Source organism: Sapajus apella, unplaced genomic scaffold (assembly GCF_009761245.1).
Source record: "Sapajus apella isolate SASKATOON/1434 unplaced genomic scaffold, GSC_monkey_1.0 scaffold61, whole genome shotgun sequence".
In the NCBI taxonomy this organism is placed as follows: Eukaryota; Metazoa; Chordata; class Mammalia; order Primates; family Cebidae; genus Sapajus; species Sapajus apella.
Window position 1 is genome coordinate 6061042 of NW_022437001.1, and position 12794 is coordinate 6073835.

Here is a 12794-nt window from a genome sequence, read left to right on the forward strand (position 1 = left end):
AGGGTGGAAGACAGGTGTTTGAATAGGCACAACCTTCTCGCTAGGTCTGTCCAACTCAGTGATTCTCAATATATTTTTCTTGCCCCGCAAGTTCCATTTGTATTCATAGTGGTTTTGCAGATGGTGACTGAGTAAACAGATACAAATGACAGTAAAGTGTGTTTAAATATTAAACATGACATTGACATGGGCTGATCTAGCCTTTGGAAAGATGATTGTGTACAAGGTGTCCTTTTGTGATGACAGGCCCTAAGTGTTTAATGACACCAGTGGCCATGAATCCTGAAAGCTACAAGCAGGTTTGGCTACCGGAAGAGAATCATCAAATCATAAGAATTATCTGTGATCCCTTATGTTAGAGTTAACTGTGCACTGTCTTCCCTAGTCCCTATCACCATAGAAGGGAACAAGCATGTGTAATAGGTCAGCTTATGTCAGTATCTTTACAATAACATATAGGAATAGAGGAAGACAATAGGAAGCTCCATTACGCTGAATCTAGCCTTGGCAGAGATCACTGCAAACTAACTGGCAGCATTTAGTCAAAAGTCCTTGAGCTAGCCATCTAGGAATGTTAGAAGTTAGTCACTGTACTAAGTAAGAAGTACAGATTTTGTACTTCATTGTTTCAGAATAGAGCAAAAGGGACAGGTTACTCGTCTGAAGAAGACTGCAATTGCATCCTAAACTCCATTAGGAAAGGATAATATGAGCCTTGCTGTGGAGAAAGTCAAGTTGGTAGAGAACCTAAGCTAGTGATGCTTCTCTTTGACCCTAACTGCATTGTGACCGTCAGTGAAATTCCATCTTAACAGAAAAGGACCACAAATTCTCACCCTACAGCAGCCAGATGAAAAGGTTGTGGACACTGAGCATCACATTACTCTCACGGGGGACAAAGGCAAGTACTGTTCTGCACACAGCATTCACAGGCCCGCTGTCTCCATCCCTCTCACCAGTGCTTCAGCACTGAGCCCAGTCAGAATGATAACGTGGGAGAATCAGAAGGGCTTCTCTCTCTTCTCTCTACAAATACATGCATAGGAGGTGTTGCAGGTGTTCTACCTGAGCAGGTTCCTTGGGATTGTAAACAAGTCTAGGATGTTGGAAATGAAAATCACATTTACTTATTTACACAATATACTGAGTTCTTGTCAGCTGATAGGACCCACAGCAGGCAGTGGGGACACAGGGATGTGCAAGATGGACATGGCCTCTGTCTTTATAGGACTTACAGCCAACTGGAGGTCATAGCACACAAACAATTACACAAGTAAGTATTAAAGTATAATTATGTGAATTGATGTGTATAGAAGAAGTAAAATTTATGGAAAGCACATGCCACAGAGTGACCTGGCCTAGGCGGGGGAGTCAGGAAAGCTTCCCTGAGGAAACCAGTGTTTATGCTGAGACAGGAAGCACGAGCATTGGCTACCAGATGAAGAATAGGGAAGGGTGTTTTAGTTTTGGGACAGAACAAACATGAAGCCCCTGGGATGGGAAGTCATTTGCACATGTAAGGAGAAAAATGGTCAGCACAGACCAACAGAAAGATGAGATTTGCAAGGGCGATACTGTGTAATTCCTTGTGGTAATGCATCCCTTGTGCAATGGGAAGCTGTTGAAAAGTCTAAATAGAGATAGTGGTGTTATTTGTAAAAGTTCATTTTAGACATCATGAGTAACTAGAGAGATCAAAGGTAGAGGTGGAAAAGGGGGCTAAGAGACTACTGTAACAATGTAAGTATAGAGACGCTGGTGACTTGGACCAGGCTGGTGTGATGTGAATGCAGAGAGACATATACACATATGTTAATTGGCTTTTCCCTAAACCCTACCTTGGCCATGTCCTTTTTCACAGCTAATTAGGCCAAAGCATTTAAATCATATCTTACTTTCCAGGAAAGAATTGCTTCCCTTTCTATAAATGGGCACAGCAGTACTTGTATTGTCAAGAATAATGCTTAGTTCAGCCAGTCACCATCAGGAAGATTCCAACAGTGTCAGGCTGATTCATGTACTGGATGAGACTGGATTAAAACTGAAGCTATAGTGCTTCTACCCCTTGATAAGCTGTCCTCTCTACATGGCACACTGAGATAACTGGGTGCAGGTAATTAATAAGATTACAACTGTAATTTAATATGATTAATTGAAGCACCAAGGTGTACCATAAGTAATTTAAACCATCAGAATTGTAAATGAACAATCTGCATTTTATTTAGACCAACAATCTTTCCTTCCCCGGGTAACTGACAATGGGGACTCCATGTCTTAATCCATTTGTTTCCCATCTCTTTCTCCTAGCCCGCTCTTCTCTGCTGGGCTTTCTGTTGTCTGGTGGAATCCTCTGTGTTGCACCAATCTCTTGTCATGCCAATTCCCCTGTTACTAGCTCTCTGCTTTTGCTTTGTATTTCCTCCCCTTTTCCTGTTTGCTTGGGTAGCTCTTTTTCTCTCCCATTTTCTTTGACCTGTCACTTCTCTTCTGCGGCTTCACACTACACTGATTTCCTGCTCTCTCCTTCAGTTAGTTATTTGCTCTTTTTTTCTGTTCTGCTCTCACTGATGGTTTCTCTTAGGAAAATCTTCTACTTTATATAGGACAGAGGGAACTTAAGTTCCCAACTTATTTCATCAGGAATGAAGCCTGCATCTCTACTAAATTCAGGAGAAGCCAATTGGATGAGCCAGAGAGCTCTTGCCTACTTTGGGAAACAAAAGCATATGATATAACAACGGATTTATCAAGGTTTTGTCAGTGCCAGAATTTTTTTTTTCCCAAGAGGTGAGCTTTGAGACTTGAGTTTACCCCTAAAGGTTACTCTAGTAACAAACTTAGACATTTGTTACTAGATAGAGGTAAACAGCACATATTGTATATACTGATATAATTACACACGCATCAAATTATGAAATAATCACACAGTCAGATCAGTGGCTGTCAGATTTTAGAACTGGAAGAAACATTAGACAAACTTGAATGGCATGTTAATTGGAAAGAGCAATTAGGCATCACCTACTAAGAGGAGACCTTATGACAATGAAATTGAGGATAGGTTCACTTTTGTGGGCTGAAGATAAATGAACAATTTGAAGGAAATGGAGAATGGTTTGGCCATCCATGAGGCCTGTGGGAAGAAGATGACAGGGGAAAAGGCCATCAGCATGAGGCACAGAAAAAAATACAAGTGTTACCTACTTTGTTTCTGGGCATATGGGGGTGCTGGACCAACTATGTGCAGCTGTGGCATCGGAGACTATGTTTGCCCACTCATGAACTTTAGTGGTCAAATCCCAAAAGTCACAGAAAAAGGATTATGAGGTCTTGAGGTCATTTATGCATTCATTCATTCATTTATTGAACGAATAATTATTAAGCCCTTACTATGTGCCAGGCACTGTTCTTGCAATGAGAATACAGTAGTAAACAAAACAAAATCTCTGTTGTTAAGAAGGTTATGTTCTTGAGTAGGAGACATATAATAAACCCCAAGGAAATAAATGTACTACCATAATAATAATGTTTGACATTTATATCATGCTTACAGTTAGCTAAAGATTCTTCTCATTGTTTTACCTGCACTAACTCCCTTGATACAACCCTCTTTTAAGGTAGGTATTGTCATAATTCCCGTTTTACAGATGAGGCACAAAGAGGTGAAATGTCTTGCTTAAAGGTCACATGGCCCTACGTGGCAGAGTTATGTAATGTCACTGATAAATATCATGAAGAAAAATAAAGATCAGTACATGACATCTACAAATCTGACCAATGGAAGTATTTAGAGTAATAAGAGAATCTTTGGAATCTGAAATCTTGGATTAGTGTACTACATCCAAGCTCTCTGATGTTAAACAAATTATATCATTCATTTTGGGCCTCAGATTTCTCATCTGTAAAATGAGGACTAAAGACCTAGTTAAGGAGTTTCTGAAAGCATAAAATAAGATTAAATTATATAATGATTATAAAGATTGAGCACAGTCCTGACATAAAACATCATATGTATATTTTATATATGTATTATACATATTTTATATATTTATATATGTATGTGTTTCAAAATTAAACAATAGGGCTTGAAGCTCAGCAACAGCAAAACTAAAATGAGAAGACAAATTGTGGCTGCATGTTTCTTGGACAAAATTTACTAACTCAGAGGATTAAGGAGGAATATAAGAGACTCAGATTTCTCCAAGGGAAATGGACTCTTTCAAGAAATGATCATTTTCAGCAGACATGCAAAGGCAGAGGCTCCCTGAGGAGCTCAGACTCACTAGTAAAGAACAGTGGAGCAGTTGGAGAGATGTTGAGCACTAGGGGTTAGCAGGACTTTACATAACCCATAACCACAGGAGAAGCCCTGAAGTTGGAATGCATTACACAGCCCCTGTTGGTCATAGAATGCAGGGCTGAAAGTAAAAGAGCTAGGCCAGCCTCAAGCCTTGTTACTGAAAGACATTTCACCTGGCAATGTATAGGTGGCTCCTTGTACAGATCTAAAAGAAGAGAATGTGGCCTGAAGCAATGACGTCTGATTTCATTAGAAACCTTATACAACCTACTAATGCTCCCTTTTCCAGAGTCGCTTTGTTCAGCAGGAATCTAGATGGTATTTTTCATTATTGTAAAATGAAAAAAAAATTAGTTGTCACTAATGTGTTTCTCAGTTTTTCTCTGCTTGCTATAATCGTGTTCTTTGCTGATCAGACATTTACACTTCATTGTTAACATTCTGGGATGCGGCCAAGTTCATTCAAAGGATAGCTCTGAGAGAATGTTATTTTGGGTTTGTTGGTTGGTATATTTGAAAAACATAAGCCTCATGATTCCAGAGTAATTTTCTTGTCAATCCAAAAGACTTTAGGAACCATGACTTCTGACCAAGGTTAACATAGCGTAAAAGTCTGGTGCCAGCGTTAAGATGAATATTGGCCTTGTGGTCAATGCTCATGGCTGGAAAATGAAGAAGAATGGATTTTATGCTGAATTTTGCCAGTATTGTCTTCTAACACTTTTGGAAATCTAGCTAGCCTGTTTAGACATCCCTTTTTCAATGGTAAATGAGAATAAGAGTCCATAATATTGGTGTGTTAGACAGTGATGTAGCTTCAAAAGGATTTATCTCTGCTTTGCATAGGGATAGTCAATCAAAGGAAAATAAATTTATATGATAATTTTATAGGGACAGAAAGCACAGAGAGTACAATGTAAGCTTTATATAATAAAGTGTAAAGTTTGAACACATGTAGCATCCTTAATGAAACTTTTAAAAAAATACTCTTTCAGACTACTTTTGAGATGATATAGCATACTTGAGAAGTGTCCTAGGAGAAAGTACAAGGGAAAATAAGCTCTAGATTTTTATCATATCAGTATTAACACATTTCAATGGAATACCTAAGAATGTGTGACCTTTTGTTGAATACCTAAAAAGTGATTGTTGGTGATACACATTAGTGGAATCCACCTTGCTCTATTCTTCTTGGTCTACCAGATACCTGTTGGCCATTTCTGAGCCTTTCTAAAAGACCCAAAACTGGAGATCCTAATTGCTTTATTGGCCTTCAGATTTTCACTAGATTTGATCAAATTCCTAACCTAGAATATAAATTTTCTGAGACAAACAACCTGGAGTGACTTTCACCACTGAAACTTAAATTTTGGTGTTACCTGTACACATAAGGAGCTTATCAATAAATATGTGTAAGTATATTCATGAGCAGCCCCAATGTGAGCAATCAGCACGTCCTTTTTTATTTGAAAGATATTGTCTTTTAAGTGTGAAGTCATGCTGACATATAATGAATGGAGTATCAGTGTTTGCTAGAGTGTTCTGAATCATGGGCCCCTCAGAGCAGTGACAATTAGAGATTTAAAATGGCAAACAATGAAAAAAGGAAGAAGGTTAAGAAAGAAGGCTTCAGGGAGGCCATCCTGTAAACCTGAAGAGTACTTTCAGTGAAATTGGGAGAGTTGTCTTTGTGGAAATACACATATTCATAGCTCTGGATAGTATGGATAGATTGACTTGTAGGCAACATTTGGACAAACAGTATTGCCTGTTTAGTATAAAAAAGTCAGTTTCATATTGACTGCATTTTTTCAAACTTTTTCTGCTGTTTCTAAGCAACTCAAAAGGATTATGACGTGATTCTATGTCTAGAAAATCCCATAGTATCAGCCCCAAAGCTCCTTAAGATGATAAACAACTTCAACAAACTCTCAGGATACAAAATCAATATACAAAAATCAGCAGCATTCCTCTACACGAACAGCAGCCAAGCTGACAGCCAAATCAGGAGTGTAATCCCATTCACAGTCACCACAAAAATAATGAATACCTAGGAATACAGCTAACCAGGGAGGTAAAAGATCTCTATAATGAGAATTACAAAACATGGCTGAAGGAATCGGAGATGACACAAACAAATGGAAAAACATTGCATGCTTACGGATAGGAAGAATCAATATCATTAAAATGACCATACTGCCCAAAGCTATTTATATATTTTATTCTCTTCCTATCAAATGACCAATGACATTCTTCACAGAATAGATAAAACTATTTTAAAATTCATTGGAACCAAAAAAGAGCTCAGATAGCCAAGGCAATCCTAAGCAAAGAGAACCAAGCAGGTGGCATCACATTACCTGACTTCAAACTATACTACAGGACTGCAGTAACCAAAACAACATGGTACTATATTGTACTGTACAAAAACAGGCACATAGACCTGTTGCCTATATGCAACAAGTGGAACAGAGTAGAATGGAACATAGTGGAGAGCTCAGAAACCAGGCTGCACACCTGCAACCATTTGATTTTCAACAAAACTGACAATAGCAAGCAATGGGGAAAGGATTCCCTAGTCGATAAATGGTGCAGGGATAACTGGCTAGCCATATGCAGAAGATTAAAACTGGACCCTTTCCTTACACCATATACTAAAATCAACTCAAGGTGGATCAAAGACTTGAATGTAAAACCCAAAACTATTAAAACCCTGAAAGACAACTTAGGCAATACCATTCTGGACATAAGGACTGGCAAAAATTTCATGACGAAGATACCAAAAGCGATTCCAACAAAAAGCCAAAATTGGCAAATGGGATCTAATTAAACTAAGGAGCTTCTGCACAGCAAAAGAAACTATCAACAGAGTAAATAGACAACCTACAGAATGGGAGAACATTTTTGCAATCTATCCATCTGACAAAGGTCTAATATCCAGAATCCCAGACCACAGGCTGGTACAGAGAAATGCATTAGCAAACAAAGATCCTGCCATCCTTTCTTCTCAATAGAGGTATTGCTGTTGTCTAGGTTTTCAGAGCGCCTTATCCCATCTACCTGCTCTCATGCTCAGCAAGAGAAAGAGAGATAGACAGGGCCTGCCTTCCAGCCAGGAGCCTGTGGCCTCCCAGCAGCAGCAGTGTCTGGGTCACCACCTGCAGGGGTCTGTCCTGCAGACCCTGACTCAATGATGGATGAATAAAGCACACTGACACACAGATATTATGCTTTGCCAGTTTGGCTGAGGGTCCATTGCCACTTACAGATCCCTGGAGAGTGCTGTAAACAGAAAGCAGGTGCCAGCCCCCACCAGCCAGTGAGACTTGCATTTATTTAGTGAAGTTTAATTGACAAGGGCTTGAGTCAACATCACTAGAGGCTAAAGATTAAAGGACAGGTTCTGATGTACAAAGCAAACACCATTAGTGAGTAATATTCCTGGTCGACTTCCCCCAAAGAAGACCATCCGGCTGAAAGTTTAGTTTCAAGACTCCATGAGTAAACAAGCTAGCTAGGTAAACTACTCACATTCCTTTTTCTTTGTGCCCTAATCTCTCAGGCTCCTGCAAAAAGACTCTGGTTGTCTTCAGCCAATAACTATAGAAAAACCCTTAGGCCTTCCAAAAGGGTTGGAGACTATATTCTATGACTTTCTCCAATATTTTTCCCTTAATATTTTTGCCACCACCCTGAATGAATTCCCATACAGCAGCAATGCATGGAGGCTCATGTGGGAACAGAGGGCCAAGGAAGCGAGATGTGGGCCTTTTCTAGTCCTTCTTCATAGACAGCAGTGCTCCATGTGCTGCTCTCCTGCTCACAGTTGATCTGTTTCTCTCTCAGGACTGAGATGATGATGTAAGGAAGTACTCATAAGGCAGTATGGACAACAGTCAAGAGGGAGATGTCTTTAAACAAAGAAGACTGCTGTCTATACATGTTTCATTAGGGCCTGTGCTGTGTCCTGGGGTCACACTGAGTCGATTCCAAGCCTGATTTTGCATGCATGACTTGAGGCTTTGGGTAATTTGCTTAAACTCATTGTACCTAAGTGTTTTCTTTATAAATTGATACTTCATCATGCAACAACGGTTTGTTGTCATAATTCTTTGGGAAGGGTGCTATTTTGGGGTCTAGGATAGAACCATCAACAAACCAGGTAACATTCCCTGCCACTGTGCAATGTTAAGTTCTAGAGGGGTTATAAGCAATGCACACATACATAAATGTCTTCAGGGAGATAAGAGCTGTCCAGAAAAATAAAGGATGGCAAGGGAATAAAAGTGTGGTAGAGTATTTTCATGATCAGAACAGTGTTCACTGAGGAGGTGACATTTGACCGGAGGTCAGAATGCCATTAGAAGTAAGCCATGCTTGTACCTGGGGGAATGGTGTTTCTATTAGAGGAAAGTTCAGGCAAAAATACCATGAAGCTAAAGTATGCCTGAGATAATAATATGATGTATTAAATACAGCTATTGTGATGTTAAGTGAGTTAGTCCTTTAAAGTAGATCCTGGTAGATAAATATTTCTTGGTTAATGTTAGGTATTAGTATTATCAGCATGCTTCATATGTTCTGGCCCAGCTGGTTCACTTCCGCACCTGACCTGAGGCCTCCCTGATGTGTGGGGACACTGCCACCTGCTACTTCTTGTTGGTAAACCATTGAATGTGAGTAGCATGTTGAGAAGCTGATGTGGAGTCTGATCTTTTGCCTTTTGTATCCCTGTATCTTGGCTTCTTCTGGCTATTTACTCAGCTCCTTAATTCAACTCTGTTTTCTGCTTTATATGATATTTCTACCATTAGTACTGCCTATGTCACCTGCCAAATCTTGGCTTACCTTCTAACACAGTGCCTGGGATCCAGGACAATCATCTTATAGGGAGATGTCTTTGAACACAGAAGACTGCTCCCCATACCTGTTTCACTAGGGCCTGTGCTTTTGTCAAATGGCTATCTCTGTCTCTGAGCCTAAGAAACCATGGAGAAAAACAAAGATACTGAGTTATGGTGGTGTTCATCAGACCACTCAGCAACTCGGTGGGGGCTCTAGCAGTCTAATGAAAGAAAAATGGACTAACTCCCCCAGAGCTACCACTGCCTCAATGCATTCACCGTTTAAGGCTGGGACCTGCTGCCACAGACCCATGGCCTTCTGAAAGAAGCTCTGTTGAATGCATTCGTAATTTGCCACAAAAAAATTATACTTTCACATGTTTACAACCTTGTCCATATCTGGGAAAGTGACAAGTAGAAAGTTGGCCTCCTAGTCCTTTCTGAAGGAAGGGCCTGACTTTGGTCTGTTTGTGCACACAATAGTGCTGTTTTGTAGATGCAGAAGCCTGGGTACCTACAGGATTTGCCTAGTGAATATATCTTATATGACCTTCTGGTCCATCACCCTTACATAATCACCTAATATACCATCCCATAGTCAATAACAATAACATCAACTAGAATAGACATTTACCTGGGAGCCTATTAAAAAGTTAGATGTTGGCTGGGCATGGTGGCTGATGCCTATAATCCAAGCACTTTAGGAGGCCAAGGCAGGAGGATCATTTTAGGCCGGGAGTTTGAGACCAGCCTGGACAACATGACAAAACCCTGTCTCTACAAAGAATACAAAAATTAGTCAAGTGTGGTGGCAGGTGCCTGTAATCCCAGATACTCAGGAGGCTGAGACCTGGGAATCACTTGAACCCAGGAGGCAGAGGTTGCAGTGAGCTGAGATTGTGCCACTGCACTCCAGCCTGGGCAACAGAATGAGACCCTGTGTAAAAAAAAAAAAAGCCAGATATTTTGCTAAAAACTTATTTGTTATTTCATTTCAACCTTGCAGCAATCCCATGTGACCAGATACCCCATACATCAGCAGGTTGTAAGATCACACCTCCCATGAATACCCAAACACGATAATCTAGGTCTCCTTCCCTTATTATTATCAGAGGTCCAGTGTCTACTGGACCTCTGATAATAATAAGGGAAGGAGACCTAGATTATCCAGTTTCCCTTTCATGAATTTCTTGGAACCCTTGGGAAATTCTTGCTGTCCCTAAACCTGGCTGTCTATGTTGGTTTGAGTTGGCTCTGCTGCTCAGCTCATCTGAAGGTCTCCTCTTCCTGTCCAGAGACTCTTTTCATTCAGGCATCAGCTGCTATTCTCCTGGCACAGCTTTGTCTCAAGTGTAGGCTCAGATTGGTTCCCATATTTTCCTACAGTGATAAGGAAGATTGAGCTGTAATGTGTGAGACACATGATGGCTTTGGGGAACAGAATGAATTAATGCACAGAGGACTTAAAACTGGTTATTAGATGTGGTTACTGTGTGAGTCCTCGGGCTCAAGCCCCTCCTAAAGCCCCAGCCTGCAGTGCATAGAGCTTTTAGCTCTCTCCTTCCAACATGTTGCAGGGGTCAATTTAAAGGGCTGGCAATTGTATATCATTGCAAATATCTCTTATATTTTGAGTCCAAATTTCTTTTTTCTCCAGTCCTAAACAGAAAGGCATTTATTCTATAGTATGTAAAATCTTACCCTGGAGCTCTCATTTTCCACCTCTCAATGGGGAGTAATCTCATCTCTATCCTCACGGCCTTGCCCAAAGGCCGCCGATACATAAAAACACCACAAACCAACATATGGAGACATTTCTCAATTTCTGAGTGATTCCCTGTTGACTCACTGCACATATGAGTCCTAAATAGAGCTCTCCAAATTGAGCCTTGGCATTCCCAGACCAGTCCCTTACAGACCTGAGGCTAAGACCAGCTACCACACCCTTCCTGACATCTTTCAGCCTCTGCTCCTGGCCTCCATCATGTTTTGTATGTGTTACCCCATTGAGTTCTCACCACAGTCCAGGGGAATAGATATAACTGCTTTGTTTTTATTTTATTTTATTTTATTTTGAGATGCAGTCTTACTCTGTCACCAGGCCGGAGTGCAATGGCACTATCTTGGGTCACTGCAATCTCTGCCTCCAGGGTTCAAGAGATTCTCCTGCCTCAGCCTCCTGATTAGCTGGGACTACAAGTGTGCACCACCATGCCTGGCTAATCTTTGTATTTTTAATAGATATGGGGTTTCACTATGCTGGCCAGGATGATCTCAATCTTTTGACCTCATGATCTGACCGCCTCAGCCTCCCAAAGTGCTGGGATTACAGACATGAGCCACCGCACCCGACCATAACTGCATTTTGCCACTCACCCCCTTATGCATAAAGTCAGTGAGGTTGGAACTATTATCAGGTCCATGTCACAGGTAAGAAAACCCAGGTTTAGAAACGTTAAGTAACTTGCCCAGGGCAGTAGACATTTTTACGCAGAGGGCACATTGTGTACTCCACTTGCTTTCATCCAGTGCTACCGTCTTTGTCAAAGATATTTATTTTATTATCTCTATGAAACCCTTAGCCACTTTGCTAACTACCGCTCTCTTTAGTATGCTTTCTGGCTTTGGGGTGGCTGCTCATACCACCACTGATCATACATCCATGGACAATACAGCCCTCACACCACAACCTCAGGATGTCCACAAATAAGTTCTCTGACCCCTCCATCTGGACATCTTCCCTCTCTGCACTGCTGTAAAAACTTTTTATTTCTTAATACACATAACATAGCATTTTATCATTTATTACAGGAAGTCCTCATTTAATCACTATAGAGAGTCTTACACTGTTCTCCCATGCTTTTTATTTCAATAAGTGTTGAATTTATCTTCTGCATAAAAATGGAACTCTTGAAATTATCCTGGATCATGCTTTAAATATGTTTTTGTTATCTCTAAAGAATGTAATATTATGTTAATTGATAAATCAAGCCAATATTTATTTAGCATCTTTTTTTTTTAAGTTCTTTAAAGTGTTTTATTTAAAAATGCATCTTGGTCATGCATTTGCTCTAAAATTTTGCTCTATATTGCATTTCTCTAAAATGTAAGCATAAAATTGATGCTCTAGAAAAATGTGCTATGTTTACACCATGGCTTCAATTCTCCCATCCCCACACACTGAGGAGAAGCCATTGGGAATCATGGCCATGATTTTGAGATGCAAGAAGATCTCGCAGGTCTCTAAGGCTGTAATACAGTGGGTCTCTAATGTAAACTAATGTAAAAACAAATATTATTTGAGAAAGCCAGAAGAAACTGTTCATTTATTTAAGATAAGACTTTTTAGGCTGACAATTTTGTTTTGGGCTGGCAACTGCAACATTGGTTGTCTTGAAGGAAAATTGATGTGGTTTATTTTGTTTTGTTTTGTTTTTTTGAGACAGAGTCTCAGTCTGCTGCCAGGCTGGAATGCAGTGGCACAATCTTGGCTTACTCCAACCTCTGCCTCCTGGGTTCAAGTGATTCTGTGCCTCAGCCCCCCGAGTAGCTGGGACTACAGGTGTGTGCCACCACGCCCGGCTAATTTTTTATTTTTTTTGTATTTTAGTAGAGATGGGGTTTCACCATGTTGGCCAGAATGGTCGCGATCT

General features: G+C 40.4%; 1 pseudogene; it reads right to left on the reverse strand.

Annotated features, from left to right (window-relative positions):
- Positions 1-668: 668 nt before the first annotated feature.
- Positions 669-1638, reverse strand: LOC116529071 (annotated as a pseudogene).
- Between the last annotated feature and the right edge of the window lie 11156 nt (positions 1639-12794).